The following is an 18185-nucleotide window of genomic DNA, read 5'->3' on the forward strand; positions in this document are numbered from 1 at the left end:
TTCATACAAAATTTGATAGCTCGTTTACGCACTAGATAAATTTATACGTTTACACACTTTATAATGCTATTTTCACACAGACGGCTTATTGAATAATAAAGACATTTTTCTACATTAAGACGCTTATTGAGCTCAATCTTCCCTACAAAATTCGAATCTATTATTATTTCATTAGTAGCTAATCGAATGCCTAATGAAGTCAAAAGCACAATGCAACTCTGTTGGTAGCGTTCCGCTTCCGTTTCCGGTTCTTAGTTTTTGGTGCGTTCAGTGCTTAAAAATTTCATTTCCCTACAAGACGAAGGTAACTAGTTCACCCACACATTCAAAGCTTTTTTCGCTCTCCACAAACACATCGACGTTTCTTGCTGTCATCGAAATGACCATTGTAAACTTTACCAAGTAGCGCAACTAACAGCTGATCGCTCAAAATTTGCACACACACACAAACATCACTAATGGTCATATTACGGAAATCTTAGGGAAATTGAAGTTAAATTTTTAAACAGACATAAAATGTTATAATTTTGGAATATATAGCATCTAGGACACCTTAATTGGAGTAATTGAAAGAAAATGTTTGCTTATACTCAAGTATTTAATTATTTTTTCTAAATTTATCTTTAATATTGATGCAATGATTGATCCAATGCAACTCTGGTCTTCCTACTGTTCTTCATTCCACTCCATTCGAGTGCCTATTGTCACGGCTTGCGAGTGCCTTCCACTCTATTCGCAACATAACCTCGAATAAAGCTGCCAAACTCTATAGTAAACAATGGAAATGACAGCGTCATCTTAATACAACAATTTATTAATTATTCCGGGAAACATTTTAAAACGATGAAAAACTATAATTGTGGTAATTAAACTAAAAAACTAAAAAAGTGCTTGCGCTACGGGCTTTTAGGTGTGACGTGTGTTTAGGCACTTCTAAATTAACCTGGCGCATTAACTAGAGGCAGCCAAGTCCTCTTGCCACCAATTGGAATTGGAAGATTCGGATTCCAAAACCAAAAAAGATAAAGTTTTCAAGACAGTGCACAACCTAAACAAAGCTGGTATCAAAAGACGCGTGTCGAGATCCGTGTTTAGAATCTGAAAGTTGTATAGAATCGACGGGATGGCCTAGAAGGTTTCAGGTGGTCATACTAAATCGCTCCCGGGGAGTGTCCTTATCGCTACAACCAAAGCAACATTATTTACTCTCTGCTTTTCATTCATACGTATGTGTATTTTTAAATAATAAAAAAAAATGTTATATTATTCTAATATATATCATCTCTGCCGGGGTGCGATTCAGCTGAGGATATGCCAAAACAACAAGAAACCTACAATTAAATGCAGATTCACGTGTCATTTGCCAAGGATTTACCGGTAAACAGGGTACTTTCCACAACCAACATGCTTTGGAATACGGTACAAAATTGGTTGGATGTATTTTCCCAAAAAAGGGTGGAACTACGCATCTTGGTTTGTCAGTATTTGCTTCGGTAATTTATATTGATTTGTATTGATTAAAAATTGCAATAGTAGATAATGTAATGTGAATTAAAATTGAATAGGTAGCCGAAGCAAAAAATGCAACTGATCCGCATGCAACTGTTGTTTATGTGCCGCCACCGGGAGCTGCTGCTGCTATCATAGCAGTATTACAAGCACATTTCTTTGATTGGTTGCATAATCGAAATTGTGCCCTAACATGATATGGTTCGCGTTAAGCACGCTATGTTAAAGCAAAATAATTCTCGTCTAGTCAGGCCCGATTGTCCAGGATCATCGCACCAGAAAGGGTAAGTAAATTACCTACCATATTAAATATATAAACAACATGTATGAATTTGTTAGTGATAATTTGTCATGCTTTTGTTGATAATCAACTGAAGAAGGCAAATACCAAAGAGTTCGAAGTTCAATACCAATTGATATCTTTAAATAGCGTTTGGAGAACAAAACCCCTATGTATGTATGCATACAACTGCATAGAAATCCTCCCTTTCATTAATTAATTATGCTCAGTAGATTTATAGGATTTTTATTATTTTCTCTGCGTCGCCGTTGCCATTACATTGCGTTAAGAGAGGACATCAACACCTTACCCACAACCAGTTAAAATTTTAGTAAATTTTGCTCTTTTCATTACTGATTTAAAACGTGGGAAGTTATATATGAAGCATTCCATGAAGAATAGTAAATTTTAGCAGAGTTTCGCATTGCGGTCATTATTAATATTCAATCCTTAGAAGGTTCAATGTAGTCATATCAATAGGTCTGGAGATGGTCGGGTTAGTACCTCAATGGTGCTTGTTACCGGAACGTAGATAGATAATTTATTGAGGATTGCACAGTGACTTGCACATCTCCTTGACAGCACCTCATCGTAGCCGACTTCTTTGATGAACCCTAGCAGAGTTCTTGGCTTGAGGGATTAAATGTGGGAATGCACTGGCCATGGTGAGCCCATAAACTGGGGGATTCAAGGGGTTGTGTAGCGCAATATATAGCTTCTCCAACCCAATTGTCAACCTCACCTTCGAGCGGCGAATCCCGTTTCACTAACAGACGAGGCTCTGGCGACCCCAAGCTCCTCATGGAACTTGGGGGTGGGGAGGGAGGGATGGCCTGAAGGTTCAATGTGGCCATATATATCGTTCCCGAGATGGTCGGGCCAGCACCATAATGGTGCTGTGTTACCGGAGCGTATCGGATATGTATCCGAAAAAGGACCATCACATCGATAACACTCCCCAAAGCCTTCGGGGAGTAACCTAATCTCTACAACAACAACAACAACAGCCCATAAACTTAGCCCTACGTTTTGAGATTGCTTCGTATTCTTGGAGGATATGGTCCGCCGTCTGCTGATCGATCACAAAATCGGCATGTGTTATTCGATAGTATGCCCACTTTCTGCATACGGCTGCTCAGTCTATAATGCCCTGTAAGAAAGCTCTTGGGATTCTTCGGTTATCTTTCGATAGGTCTATTATTGCCCTGTAGCGACTTGTGCTATAACTTCCTAACAGTAACTTAGATTGTCTCAAACCTGGCGTATTGCTCCAGTGTTCTTCTCTCTTTTCCCCGCTTCTCCTAATAAATGCCCCTGTGAGCCAACTGACAGGAACGGCTCGGGATCGATAGGTCATGCAGTTCCTGCCTCTCTTTCCGGCTTGTCCGCCTGCTCTTGTTGTAGCAGTGCTTCGCCCCATCCAATAGGTGCGACAGATCACAAATTGTCATCAATGTCCTCTAACGGGAGTCCAAGGAAACAGAAAGTTTCAGCAGGGGTGGACCATAATGAGAGGAGTGTTAGAGGCGTTGATTCCACAATACAGCTAAAGAGATGGTTGGTGTCATGTGGGGACACATTATAAGCAGGACATATGTTTTGTATGTCGGGGTTGATTCTGGATAGGTAAGAGTTTAATCTGTTACAGTATCCAGATCGAAATTGGGCTAGAGTGACTCCCGTTTCCTTGGGGAGAGTGCGTTCCTACTCTGCTAGTTTTTTTCTTTGAGTACAGGATTTACCGGGCAATTCCTGGCATAGAGGTTCGACGCCTGTTTGTGGAGTTCACTCAGGACCTGCTTGTGTTTTTCAGCTTCATACGGCTGTGTTCTCAGGTCCCGTATTTTCTCATAATGTAATGAGGGCGTGAACAACAAGAAGCCACAAAAGATTTGTAAAAGTTACGAGGACGTCGGCTTTTGGGATCAAGCCCAGAGCAACCTGTCCGATGCAACCATCCCTTGCACGTGACACACTGACAAGAGTATGACCGTCCTAAAAAGATTCTTTTCCGGCAAACGCAGCAAAACCATTACTCATGGCCGGGGTCAGGAGAAGGACATGGATTGGGTTCGATACCTTCCCGGAGGAGGAGAGTATGGCGCAGACCCGCTGCATGGATCTGCTGGGAGGATGATAATTTGTGGGAGGGACGCAACAAACTAAACACTAGAGTCCGCCTGCTCATTACCCTGCACCCCCCTGTGGCCTGGGACCCAGTGCAACAGTACTACGTTGTGCACCCAAGGACCAGTGCTGACTTTATTTCGAACGCCACAATTGCTTTTAGTTGGGCCTGACTGTCTGACTGAGTATGGCAATTGTTTCATTGGAGTATCAGCGCTGAAGGTTCAGCTTAGCGCACCAACATATGGCGAATACTTCCGCTTGAAAGCTGCTCGTATGTGCTTTTAGAGGTACTGATATTTGGCTCTGGGTCCGGAGACTCTGGCTTCAATCCCCTCTGGCGTCTTCGAGCCAGGGCCGTAGAGAGAAAATCCGGGCCCGGGACTAAAAAAATTTACGGCCCCTATAAAAAATCCACTAATGCATTTGATTAACGTGAATTAATGACGTTTCATTCATAAATCATTATTGATGGATTACATCAAAAAAAGAATTTTGCCACATCAACTAAATGATGTTTGGCTAAGAGCTGACAATAAAATTAACACAGAATATTTACTATTTGTTTTATTTTATTGTAATGTAGAAATAAAATTCTCTTTTAACAGCCACATATTATTTCAAATAATCTTTTCTAGTTATTTGGTAACATTTTCATACATTTCTGATAAATTTAATGATGATTATAAATTTTAATTATTCAATATAGAATGTTCGGATATCAAAGAGTGGCTTTACTTGCTTTTTTCGCTGCAAAATTTATTTATAATAATATCAAAATTTAACTGTCTTGCCAAAACGGATGCAACACAAAGCGTGGCAAGTCCTAAAACTCGCTCTTTAGATGAACCCGATCTATGAAAGTCTTTCATTCTTGAAAGGACGCTGAAGGAACGTTCTGCACTAGATACAGTGACAGGTAACGTGCAAAAGGTACGTAAACCAATACAAAAGTTGGGGGAAAATTGTATACATATTTTGAAAATAGACGGCATTTAGCAATTCCAATGGTGACAGACCTTTATCAAAATTTGCTTCTTAAATGTGTTTCAAGTGAACTATTTCACATTCTAAGCTTTGAGAAATATCCGACTTGTATTTTTCGACAAATTTTGCTGCGCTCGCCCGAACCGTAGTTTCATCCATGTCTTAAATTGCCACAAAAAGGAAAACTTTTCGTTCAAATTTCTCATAGCTGCAAATCGTTCAGTAATGCCAGTGATTACCGAATCAACGATCACCAAGAATGTATTGTTTTTGAAATCAGACTCTGAATCATCCGTAATCATCTCATTTAAATTATCTTCAGAACGGCTTTTGGGGTTTCTCTTTCGAATGTCCGGAAACTTTGGCGAGATGTTCAATTCAATAGCAACTGTTTTGCATTCGTTTAAAATTGTTTCCCATTGGTTCCTGATCAACTTCAAATCAGCTAATAAGGCATCTAGATGTCGGACCTCAACATCTGTGGTGGCGTCTCTCGCTTGGAGGACCACGATTCTTTCATTAATGGTAGGGGTTTGAACCAAATTGAGGACAGCAAGATACATTTGAACTTGTTGATGTACTTGAGAATGCCGGTAACATCGCCGTATGCTTGCGCGTTCAAATTTGGCTTTTGGCTGAAAGACTATGAAGAGAGCTAGGTACATTTTTTTTGAGGATGTCACATCGTTGTGGAGTGCTGCCGAAGAAAATAAGTGCAGCCGTACAACATTCTGCAGCATCAACACCACATAAATTGAGAGCGTTTTCTTTTCTGAAATAAATTGTTGCCTAAGTAAATGGTAATACTCTACCCCATCGGGTTAGGGGGTCAGAATATACCCGCGGTAGGTATGCCTGTCGTATGCGTAAGAGGGGACTAAATTATCAGATTTCAGGGACTGTGTAGCGCAACCCTGCAGTTTGCCAGCGCAATATATAGCTTCCCCACACCTAATTGTCAACCTCACCTATCCACGGCAAATCCTGTTTCACTAACAGACGAGGCTATGGCGACCCCAAGCTCCTCATGCAACTTGGGATGGGGAGGGAGGGGATGGCCTGAAGGTTTAATGTGGTCACATAAATCGTTCCCGAGATGGTCGGGCTAGCACCTTAATGGTGCTGTGGTACCGGAGCGTACCGGATCTGTATCCGGCAAAGGACCATCACATCGATAATACTCCTCAAAGCCTTCGGGGAGCAACCTTATCGCTACAACAACAACAATAGAGTTACTCCTACTCCAGAAAATGGTCAACATTTATAGTGCATACAAATAACATTCTTTTCACTTTTGAGTTTCAGTGATTAGCTGTTCATTGATAAGTGTATCAATTGTAGCCTTCTTTCGAATTAGGTTTTGTAAAGATCGCCATTGAATATAACATTTAATGTGATCTTCAGTATTTTCGTGTGATGGCAGTTTAGCGTATAGCTTCTTCCATACCTGGAATTTCGAATATTCGCCAGGACAACAAATTTTAGGTCGATTTAAAGTATTGGTGCTTATCAGACGACATGGTAGGCAATAAAAGCATTGCTACTGGCACTCCACACCAACCAGTGACGCTCCACTTTCTCTCCATTTGGCAAGATTCTGTTTAACAACGAGGTAGGAAATGCCTCGTCATGACAATCACGTGGAAAAATAACAGGGCACTTTTGATGGCCTCGACGAATTATTTCGTTGACTTCTTCAGATCGCAAAAACTCATTATTCACGGTACCGATATCGAAGTCGTTTAAATAATCAAGACTTTGATACAGAGTTGGTGGTATTGTTGGAAGGCTTTTTGAAGATGAACCTTCATCAGTGTTACCACGAAAACTTTACGATTTGGATTCATATAAACATATATTTTTGTTTGATTTTTTTATTGTCTCCTCACTGTTCGAGGGACCAGGTAAAAAATCATTATCAATATTCGTTGCTTTTGAAATTCGGCTTAAAATTTCCACATGGAACAACTAAAGACTCTCCTGAATTAAAAAAAATGTCTTAGTACCTCTAAATCGCGGGCCCCCCGAGAAATACCGGGCCCCCTGAGAAATATCGTGCCCTGCGCTTGCCAGGCTAAGGCTCCAGCTATAAGGAGTGATAAAGCTGTCAGATCTAGAAGCAGCAAGTGGCTTAAGTCCTAGAAAGCTTCTAGTATTTGTCAAGAGGACGGAGTTTTTTTATAACATAGGTCCTGGTTCTTGATAGGGTTTTCAGCTTGGTCGTTAAAACAAACTTCTGGTAACACTACGGACTCATTCAGTCTATGTGAGATCCTCATGAACCGGCCACTTCAACCTAACCTATATTTTGTGTTTTTGTTTTTACTTTAAAATCTACCAGTTAAGTAAGCGATGTCAGCTAACTAAGCGCCTTCAAATGTAGAGCCATAAGGAACATGAGGTCGCCAGAGCCTCGGCTGTTAAAGAAACAGGATTCGCCACGGGTAGGTGACGTTGACAATTGGGTTAGAGAGGCTATATATTGCGCTGGCAACCCATTTAAAGGATTGCGCTACAAAACCCCTTGAATCAATTTGGTATTTTAGTCGCCTCTTACGACAGGCATAGCTACCACGGGTATACTCTAAGCCCACTAACCCGCTGGAGCCATGAGAAGCGTGAGTGCACTTTGGGTGTCGCAAGGCAAGTTCCGTCGTGCCTGGTGTTGTTGGGTGAGCGGCCAGGCAAGGCAGCAGGGTACACATGCACCATTCAGGAGGATACCCTCGCTGAGCCCAGAAAATCTGGGAAAATTAGATGTACTGCCAAGATCCAGAAAACGAGTATGTTCTGTACTGGCATATGATAAACTTGCAGACAACCAAACGTTTACTTTCCTGTCCAAAACAGAACTGGTGTTCGGCACTGCTGCTAAAGAAGAATAGACGTAGTCATATCAATTCATTCCCGGGTTACTCGGGGAAAGCAGTTTTAGCAGTACTTTGCCCGTTTCAATTTGCACATCCATTCAAAGAACTTCGCATAATGGATTAAACAGTCATCTGCATTTATTCGTTTTTGTTTTTTTAGCACGCCTAATTTACTATATTACCCCAACATCTATCAATTATCCCTTGTTATAATTTTCGGGTACCCCCGCTACCGGAAGATGCCTTGGCATGGTGGAGGTTCCCTTGAATTTACTTTACAGGTCCTGATTCTGGTTATCTGAAATCCTCTTGAGTATCTTGTATTTATTAAGCACTTCCGGTTATATTAAAAACTTATCATCTATCCTTACTGATATTCGTTTTTTTTTCATTCTAGGTAATTCGATTTGACGATGTGGGCATAGCAATATTCCAGCTGTGGCTGTAAGAAGAACGTATATTTGCTCAAACTACAAGAAAACTGCGACAACTGTCCCTCGGCCTTTTTAGTATCACATATAGGGCCCTACCACGCATATTATGGGAAAGGGTCAAGTTCAAAGGCTCAACATCACCTGCAAATCGACTTTGATAGCACGAAATAGGGCTGCATATATTCCGGTATTATATCTACAACACTCATATCTATGCAAACTGATACTAACAACACCACCCGCGAAGGAAAAAGTGAGCACCATCAGTGTGAGCTTCGAAACTCAAAATGGTTTCAGAAAGGGCACGACTACAAATAAGTTTATGTCTTTACATATGTAGTTTGTACATATAAATATGCACATATGTAAGGTTTACTATAAAATTAAGGAAATTATTTGTAAAAACCATTGTATACATAATTTATTCATAATTAAATATTATTTAAACAAAAGGGACGCGTTTCATTCATATAAAAAGCGAATTGACAGAAGGTAACTGGTACGGGTAACCGATCGGCCAGTTACCCGTGTTGTTGTTGTTGCATATCTTTTGGTTAGCGATAACGAAAACATACCTAATGAAGTAACTTAAAAATGTAAATAACATCGAGCGAGAAGGAATGTCGAAAACACAATAGGTAAGAGCGAGAAAGTGAGCCACACGTACACTATTTTGAGAGAGCGCATGCGTTACCTTTTTCACGACAGCAATGTAAAAGTCATTAAGACGATAATTGGTGACCAAGTTATTGGTAACGATTAAGTAATCGATTAGGTATCGGGTACCTGTCTTGTAGGGTTGTCAAAGCAAATGTCATTGTCTGCATGGCGGAACGATACAAGGTGGCCGCATCGAACAGCTGATTATAACCTTTTTTATTTGATTTGATACATCAACTACCGGCGCAGTACGATTTTGACATTTTTCCATCGAATTTACAAGTACATGGAATTTTGTTTGTTTGTAGGTATGTCACCATGCTCCCACCTTGTATCGTTCCGCCATGATTGTCTGTCTCATCCTTCATACTAATCGAGCAGTTACTTCTGTGTGAAAACAGTATAAGGCATTTATAAGGTTACATCGGTCCCCCTAATATCAACACCCTACAAGACAGGTACCCGTTCCCTAATCGATTACTTAATCGTCATCAATAACTTGTTCACCAATTATCGTCTTAATGACTTTTACATTGCTGTCGTGAAAAAGGTAACGCATGTGCTCTCTCAAAATAGTGTACGTGTGACTCTCTTTCTCGCTCTTACCTATTGTGTTTTCGACATTCCTTCTCGCTCGATGTTATTTACATTTTTAAGTTACTTCATCAGTTATGTTTTCGTTATCGCTAACCAAAACATATGCAACAACAACAATACGGGTAACTGGTCTATCGGTTACCCGTATCGGTTACCTTCTGTCAAATCGCTTTTTCTATGAATGAAACGCGTCCTTTATGTTCAGATAATATTTAATTATAAATTATTCATACATACAATGTTTTTTTAGAATTTAAATTATTGCCTTATTACTCTAGCGAACTTTACATATGTGAATTTTTATATTTATAAACTATATAAATACATTAACGTCTATTCATAGACGTGCCCTTTCCGAAACCTTGTTTTGAAGTTCTTATTTTTCCTGCGCTGGTAGTGTTGCTCATCAGTTTGCAGTCATATTAGTTTGGTAGGTATAGTAACATCAGACGTAGGGAAATTAGGAAGCATGTCAGGAGTATCACCAGAATCCAAAGAAGCATGGTGATTCGTCACCTCCGTTTTCTTCCATATCCGGATTCATTCCATACTAGTAATTATAAATATCTTGTAGATGCCACATAGGTGTAACCATACCCTCAAGATATTTCCGTTCAAATCTTGTGGTGTACACGTAAACTTGTATTTGTTCTAAATTATTCACCACATTCTAAACATAGAAAAGATGTATTAAGTGTTTGCGTAAATACCATTGTGATTACAATATGGACAAACATTCAATTCTAAACTTTTCGTTGTTACATCAATTGTTTCAGCGTGTTGTACACGTAAATAAAAATCCATACTTGAATGTATTTTCGTCTTCCAATCGCATAATTTACATTTTAAATAATGACTATTAGGCATATGAGAAATCTCATGGTCCAATAATTTGTTGAAGCTTGGTGTAGCTGCTTGAATAACACAAAATTTGCATTTTGCACCACGTTCGTTATATTTAAATTGTAAATGTTCTGGTTTCTCTACACGATGCATAAAGTTTAGATGCTTTTTCCAACAATGTGCTGAATTTAATTGAAATACATACATTGGGCATTGTCTCATGATAAATTTTCCATAAATATACTGAGCCTCTTTATGTAGGCTCTTTTCTTAACATCTAATTCTGGCCGTACAGGATATGACAGTTTTGCTTCAGGTTATAATCCACACTCATACTATTTTCAGATTCTGTTTCATAATTTTCAACATTGGACTTTGCATCAACATCATTATCATCATCGTCATTTTTTGATAACTCTGTTTTAAGCTTCATATTTATCAAAGGTTCATCTTCCTTAGTATTAGAATTAGAAACATTGTCATCTTCGGTTAAGTTTTTATCAAGTTTAGCTTTTTTCCTAGGTTTAAATTCTTTACTATCCGTACTAGAATTAATACCATCATCAACATTTTTCGTGGTCTGTTTGAGTTTTTAAATTTGCCAATGGTTCGCCTTTATCAGTATTAGAATCAGAATGGCCTTGGCCATCTTCGCCGTGTTGCAAAGTAGGCGACATATGTTGGTGTTGATGTTTGCGCATATTGCGGATATGTTGGTGGTTCACTAGTCATTAATTGTTTAGAAGTTTCAACTTGTTGCGTTTGTTGTTGTTGTTGCTGGCTGATGATGTGGTGTTAACGTTTGTTGTACAATTTATTCGGGTGATTGCACATATTGTTGGTGTGTTATAGTGCTGGAAATCCTTCCGATATTGAAAGTCCTTGATTAGTGTAATCCCCACGTAGTGAACTCGTCAAAATCAAATTACCTAGAATGAAAAAGAAACTCATATCAGTAAGAATAGATTAAAAGTTTTTTGTATAAGCCGAAAAGTGTTCCATAAATAGGGCTCCACACATAGCTCTTTTCCAAAGGCACAAGAGAAATTTCAGATAACTAGAATCAGGACCTGGTAAAGTAACTTCAAAGGCGATTTAGTCGCCACTACTTCGTATGCGCATTTCTCTACGCTCCCTTTCGGCATGCATCATCAATTTCGTCATTACTATAAAGGCCATCTTGCTCACAGCAATCCAACAATCTATTTGTCCGCAAATTCGTGGAACTAAATTCCTAATGGAAGGTTCCTCTCCAAAAACTCTGTTTACAGACAGTCTTTCGCCGTGAAAACGAGGGCAGTGAAATATTACATGTTCTGCGCCTTCCAATTCGGACGGACAGCTTGGACAGAAAGGATCCTCCTCTATCCCACGCTTATGTAGATATTCCTTCAAGCCACCGTGCCCGCTCAATATCTGTGTGAGATGGTAATTTAGTTTGCCGTGTTTTCGCTCGTACCATTCCGCTATATTCCGGACTAGCATGAAGGTTCAGCGCTCTTTTCTCGAATCTTCCCGCCGTTCTTGCCACCTAACTATTGTTCGTGACCTTGCGGTTTTCTTAGCATCTTCAGATCGTCGGCTGAATCCAATGCCATACAGATCGGCCATTTCACCTGAGAGTAGATCTACTGGGATTTTCCTGGATAAAACATGGATCGCATCGTCGGAACAGCACATGCTATTCGTATAGCAGTAATGCGGTAGGTAATGCGTTGGATAATCGCTGACGGGTAGCTTCGCTTGGGCCGCCGATGTTGGGCATTATTCGCGTTAGGGTTCCACTAACTCTAGAAACTTTGTCCCCCATCGCCCTGAAGTGCTCCCTAAAAGTTAGTTTTGAGTCAATGATTACTCCTAGATATTTCAAGGAGGGCTTTGAATTTATTTGAAAATCTCCTATGGTTAGGACCAACTCATCCACAGTCCGCTTTGAGCTCATCAGAACCACTTCTGTCTTATTGCTAGCATCTCCAGCCCCGTGTTCGTCAACCATTCCTCTATTCTTCCCATGGCGTCATTACATAATGCTTGGAGCAGATCAAGTTTCTTGGCCACTGCTACTACGACAATATCATCTGCATAGCCGACAATTTCCGTGCCTCCGGGAAGGTGGTTTTGTAGCACCCCGCCATACACCGCATTCCAAAGAGTTGGACCTAGAACAGATCCCTATCTAATCTATCTATCTATCAAATTATTCGGAGCAGGTACGGAACTTGTCTTGGGACACCCAAAGTGCACCCACGCTTCTCATGGCTCCAGCGGGTTAGCGGCTTCCTAGAACTTAAGCCACTTGCTGCTTCTAGATCTGACATCTGTCAGCTGGAGTCTTAGCCCGGCAAGCGCAGGGCACGAGCACAGAATGAAATCGATCGTTTCCTCCTCCAACTCGCACGTCCTACATCTGCTATCACTGACCAAGCCTAATTTAAAGGCATGTGACGCCGGAAGGCAGTATCCAGTAAGAATACCCGTCATAAGTCTAGTCTACAGTTTAATGATAATAAAAATATAAGAATCAGTGTTTATGAATAACATATTTTAATTAATCTCTTACAACAACCTGATCGGTGGCTACATCGCCATGTAGGTAGTGTGGTGTTCCACCTTGTATAAACGTAGGTACTGTATGTGCTCAACCGTGCAAATTGACATTAGCAGTAACATTATTTACATAAACATAGCTTGGTATTTGTGAAGGCCTCAATATAGCATACATTGGTCCAGTTCGGTGTGCACCAGCCACTGGTACAAACACTTTTGAATGCATAGCTTTCATATAGGATGGATGTCCAGCAGTGCTCCGGTTGTGCCAATATGTAATGGGCTGCTCCGTCTCTTGGTACGGCTGTATAGGTATAGGCGGGTGCAATGTATTACTAGGCTCAAGATCGGAAGGTACATAGATGGCTCGAAGACGCCAGAGGGGATTGGAGCCAGAGTTTTCGGACCCAGAACCAAAATATCAGTAACTCTAAAAGCACATCCGAGCATTTTCGAGCGGAAGTATTCGCCATAAGTTAGTGCGCTAAGCTGAACCTTCAGCGCTGATACCCCAAAGAAACAATTGCCATACTCAGTCAGGCAGTCAGGTTCCACTAAAGGCACTTGCGGCGTTCGAAGTAAAGTCAGCACTTGTCCTTCAGTGCGTAGAAAAGCTGAATCAATTAGGAGCACACAACGTAGTACTGTTGGCCTGGGTCCTAGGCCACAGGGGAGTGAGGGCAATGAGCAGGCGGAGTCCATGTTTAATTTGTTGCGTCTCTCCCACAAATTGTCAACCCCCCAGCAGATCCTTGCAGCGGGTCTGCGCCATACTCTCCTCTTCCGGGAAGGTATCGACCCCAATCCGGGTCCTTCTCCTGACCCCAGTACTGAGAAATGGGTTTGCTGCGTTTGCCGGAAAAGAATCTTTTTAGGACGGTCATATATATAAGGGCCTGAAATATTTCAAGGAACTTCCTAATCACATAAAAAGTAGTAATAACTTCAATACTTTTAAAAAAAGTTTATTGGAGCATTGTAAAACCCTTCCAATAAGATAGTTTTTTTTTCTTTTATTTTTTTACATGATATACCGATACTGGAGCGCGAAAAGCGAATGGTAATAATGGTAGCAGCAAAATACAATGCATCCGGCCCTAAGGAAAAGAAAATCGGTCGCCACCTGTAACTCCAGACAGTTCCAACAACTAATTTCGCTGAAATTCGGTATTTCCAGCTGGTATTTACTGTTGCCTATCGGAATCATTCGCATTCCGACAGCATAAATATAACAATAAAATTATGTAATGTGTAACAAAAATAACGAAAATAAGGCCAAATAAAAGTTGGAGCAAGGGGGATTGGAAACACGTCCTTTTCAACCTTCCATTATATGTTGAGCTGTGCTAATCGGAATCTTCATGCATTCCGACAGCGTCTTTACTAAACAAAGTTGAGGGGTGATTGGATACACTTATTTTCAATTTCCAACATCCAAAGACATGTTTAGCTTCATTGATCGGAGACTAATACATTCCGAAAGCTTAAAATACACATATAATTGAAAAATATAAGTTCCAAATTTTGTTGCCTTAAGCTGGGAGCACTGGAGGATTGGAAACGCGTCCTTTCCAACCTTCCTTTAATGAGTGGCTCCCAGACTCGTCCCTCTGTCACGCTAGTAAATATGCTGATCGGAATCACATGGCATTCCAACAGCATATTCAATAGAAATAAGTGATTATAACAATGAATTGTACTTAGTAGTTTAAGTTTTGGGCCTAAACAGCCGTAATAATAAATAAATTAAATTCAAAAAATAAATACTCTTGTCAGTGTTTCACGTGCAAGGGATGGTTGCATCGGACAGGTTGCTCTGAGCTAGATTCCAAAATCCAGCGTCCTCGTAACTTTTATAAATCTTTTGTGGCTCTTGTTGTTCACGGCCTCATTACATTATGAGGAAATACGGCACCTGAGAACACAGCCGTTTGAAGCTAAAAAACACAAGCATGTCTTCAGTGAACTCCACAAACAGGCGTCGGACCTCTATGCCGGTGATTCCTGTACTCAAAGAACAAAACTAGCAGAGGAGGAACGCACTCTCCCTAGGGAAACGAGAGTAGTCACTCTAGCCCAACTTCGAGCTGGATAACGTAACAGGTACTAGCGTAAGTGGTACTAGCCCCACCATCTCGGGAACTATTGATATGACTACATTAAACCTTCTAGGGATTGAATATTAATAATGCCGGCAATGCGAAAGTCTGCTAAAATGCACCATTCTCCATGGAATGCTCGATATATAACTTTCCACGTTTTGAAACAGTGATGAAAAGAGCAAAATTTACAATAATTTTAACTGGCTGTGGGTAGTAAGGTGTTGATGTCCTCTCTTAACGCAATGTAATGACAACTGCGATGCAGGGGAAATGACAAAAATCTTGCAAATCTACTGATGATAGTTCATTTGTCCTCCCCTTCTAAGCAGTTCTATGCATACATACATATGTATTTTTCTCTCCAAATGCTAATTAAAAAAATTAATTGGTTTTCACATGAACTTCGAACTCTGTCGTATTTGCATTCTTCAGTTGATTATCAACAAAAGCATGACAAATTATCACTAAAAAATTCATAGATGTTGCTTATATATTTAATATGGTAGCCAATTTACTTACCCTTTCTGGTGCGATGATTCCTGTACAATCGGGCCTGACTAGACGCGATTTTTTTTCCTTAAGAGAGCGCGCTTACAGCGAACCATATCATGTTATGGCACACCTTTTGTGATGCAAACAATCAAAGACATTTCTGCTTCTAATGCTTCTAGGATAGCAGCAGCAGCTCCCGGTGGCACCACATAAATAACAGTTGCAGGCCGATCAGTTGCCTTTTTTGCTCCGGCTACCTATTCAATTTTAATTCACATTACATTATCTACTATTGCAATTTTTAATTACTACAAATCAATATAAATTACCGAAGCAAATACTGGCAAACCAAGATGCGTATTTCCAGCCTTTTTTAGGGAATTACATCCAACCAGTTTGGTACCGTATTCCAAAGCATGTTGCTTGTAAAGTACCTTGTTTTTGTAGATTTCCTTTGATTTTGGCATATTCTGAGCTGAATCGCAACCCGGCGGAGATGCTATCTATTAGAATAATATAACATTTTTTTTATTATTTAAAAATGCACATACGTATGAATGAAAATCAGAAAGTAAATAATGTTGTTGTTGTTGTAGCGATAAGGACACTCCCCGTTATGGACTTTGGTGGTCCTTTGCCGGATGCAGATCGGGTACGTTCCGGGAACCATTAAGGTACTAGCCCGACCATATCGGGAGCGATTTAGTTGACATAAAACCTTGTAGGCCATCCCGTCGATTCTATACAACTTAATATGGTAACGATTTAAAAGACGGTGCACCACCCAATTTTTATCAAAAATTATCAAACGTGGAATCAAAAGGCGCGCTTCGAGCTCCGTTTTTATTATTATTTGATATTTTTAAATTAGGTGGTGTACCGTCTTGTAAAACTTTACCCTTAATATTATTTTGGGCGAAGGCCGCCAACGCAAAAAGATGGTCTCTGCAGCAATATTCTTAATTTCCGTCACATGTCACAACACAAATTAACTTAATGTTATTTTGGGCGAAGGTCGCCAACGCAAAAAGGTGTTCTCTGCAACAAAATTTTTAATTTCCGTCACATGTCACAACTAAAAGCACAAGATATTTTTCGTTGTAAACAATTTATATTTTTTTTGCGTTTCAATTTTTCCGGAATAATTAATGAACTGTCATTTCGATGACAGCATGAAACGTTGATGACATTGTACAGGTCTACAAGTAGGATATGTAGCAGCACGCACATACACAGCCACGCTCACCTGATAAAATGCTTGTTCTTGTTCGTTTTTTTTTTGTGGATGCTATTTGGCACTGTTGTACTTCTTAGGACAAAAAAAAGTTTAGTATCTGCTATCGAAAACTGCTTAAAACTTTTTTTTCTTATATTACAAAGAAATATACTTATTTACTTTCAAACGAGCACTTAATTACATCTCTCTTTAATAACCATATATTTTGGACAATTTTAATTAACAAATTGTGATACTTTATTACCAGGGACGATTGCTAAAACACGACCAAAACCGTCGGGTTAGGTATTAATAGACGCGTTTTGGCCTCGCTTCCAATAATTCGAATACCTTTTCTCTTCGGACTATTGACAACAGGACAAAACGCGTCTATTCATTTTTCTTTCCGCTTTTTTGGACGGGTTATTGCAGTCGACCTCGGTTTCAAACTGTTTTTCGCGGAGAACTTTTGAACGGGTAGAAAAACTTAACTCACGTGTTTGTATTCTTAATTCTGAAATAACTACGCCTCCTCAGATACCCCAATTGAAGACTTTTTTATAATTTTCTGAATTACCCATATGGGTGCACTTAAAATTTCCTTCTAAATTCGTTCAAAAAAATTCACCATCACAGCAACCCATATCTGATATTCCGATCCCTTTTTTGCTTCCCTTTGTCGCTTTCGACGAAGCAACCCCGGTAATTTAGACACTTCGTTCCCTGCAAAAACGCTCGCGTCAATCCACGTCATTTGACTAGTCATTTTACAGTCATAGGTTATATTCATAGTCACATTTGCATGGACGTGGGTAAGTTTTGTGACCAAATTTTTTGTAGGGGTTCAGTGTCAAAACTCATGTTCCACGCAGGTTCCACTGGTTTCCACGCTAGTTTGACACTGACCGAAGTGTCAAACTGCCGTGTGTTAGAAAGGGAAAGAAATTGTTTCCCTCTCATACATATCATACTTGTAAATCTGTACAATGCGTCGATGTGTTAGTGGAGAGCGAAAAAAGCTTTGAATGTGTGGGTGAACTGGTTACCACCGTCTTGTAGGGCAGTAATTTGAAAGGTAAAGCCATCATCCGGTTGCAAAGATCCTGAGTAAGTTAAATAATTTTGAATGTAAATGCAACAACAACAATTTGAGCAAGATAAATCCAGATAGAAGTCTGGTTCAATTTGTGAGTTAGGCAACTCTATAGCCATCTGATGTTTCAAGACACATTCTTGGAAACGAATGAACTTTTGTTAACAATTGAATGAATAGACAGCTGATTTCAAGACCCATTCCTGGAAACGAATTGAGAGAGAACGAATATTTGGTATCAGGTCATCAGTGATAAACAGCTACCTCCTTGATCTCTCCAGTTTTTTCGCCTCTCGAAACCTGACATTATCACCGACTATATCATCGGCGACCTTATTTACAACATGGACGTCCCAAATGTCGACCATTTTGGTAATTCTATACGACAGCATGACACTGCTAATACGCGACAAAAAATATCGAGAGAG

At 39.9% G+C, this 18185-nt stretch overlaps 2 long non-coding RNA genes across 9 annotated transcripts in view; one reads left to right on the plus strand and one right to left on the minus strand.

The window, feature by feature from the left end:
* LOC137250154 (uncharacterized) overlaps positions 1–16621 on the minus strand; it is a 52939-nt gene extending 36318 nt beyond the window's left edge. For 5 of the 7 annotated variants that reach the window (XR_010952806.1, XR_010952805.1, XR_010952804.1 and 2 more), the window contains exons 1-2: positions 15778–16621; positions 15476–15705 (exon numbers count right to left, since the gene is read on the minus strand). This is a non-coding gene — a long non-coding RNA (uncharacterized lncRNA). Of the gene's footprint in view, positions 1–10505; positions 11237–15475; positions 15706–15777 lie in introns of those variants that run through there. The other 2 variants (XR_010952807.1, XR_010952808.1) reach the window with 2 other exon arrangements.
* Positions 390–8659, plus strand: LOC137250155 (uncharacterized). 2 transcript variants are annotated; one of them, XR_010952810.1, is made up of 5 exons: positions 390–1226; positions 1304–1493; positions 1566–1793; positions 4626–4849; positions 8171–8659. It is a non-coding gene; the product is annotated as an uncharacterized lncRNA (long non-coding RNA). The 2 variants fall into 2 exon arrangements; XR_010952809.1 differs by having other exon boundaries at positions 1570–1793.
* Positions 16622–18185: the final 1564 nt, after the last annotated feature.

Source organism: Eurosta solidaginis, chromosome 4 (assembly GCF_040869045.1).
Source record: "Eurosta solidaginis isolate ZX-2024a chromosome 4, ASM4086904v1, whole genome shotgun sequence".
NCBI lineage: Eukaryota > Metazoa > Arthropoda > Insecta > Diptera > Tephritidae > Eurosta > Eurosta solidaginis.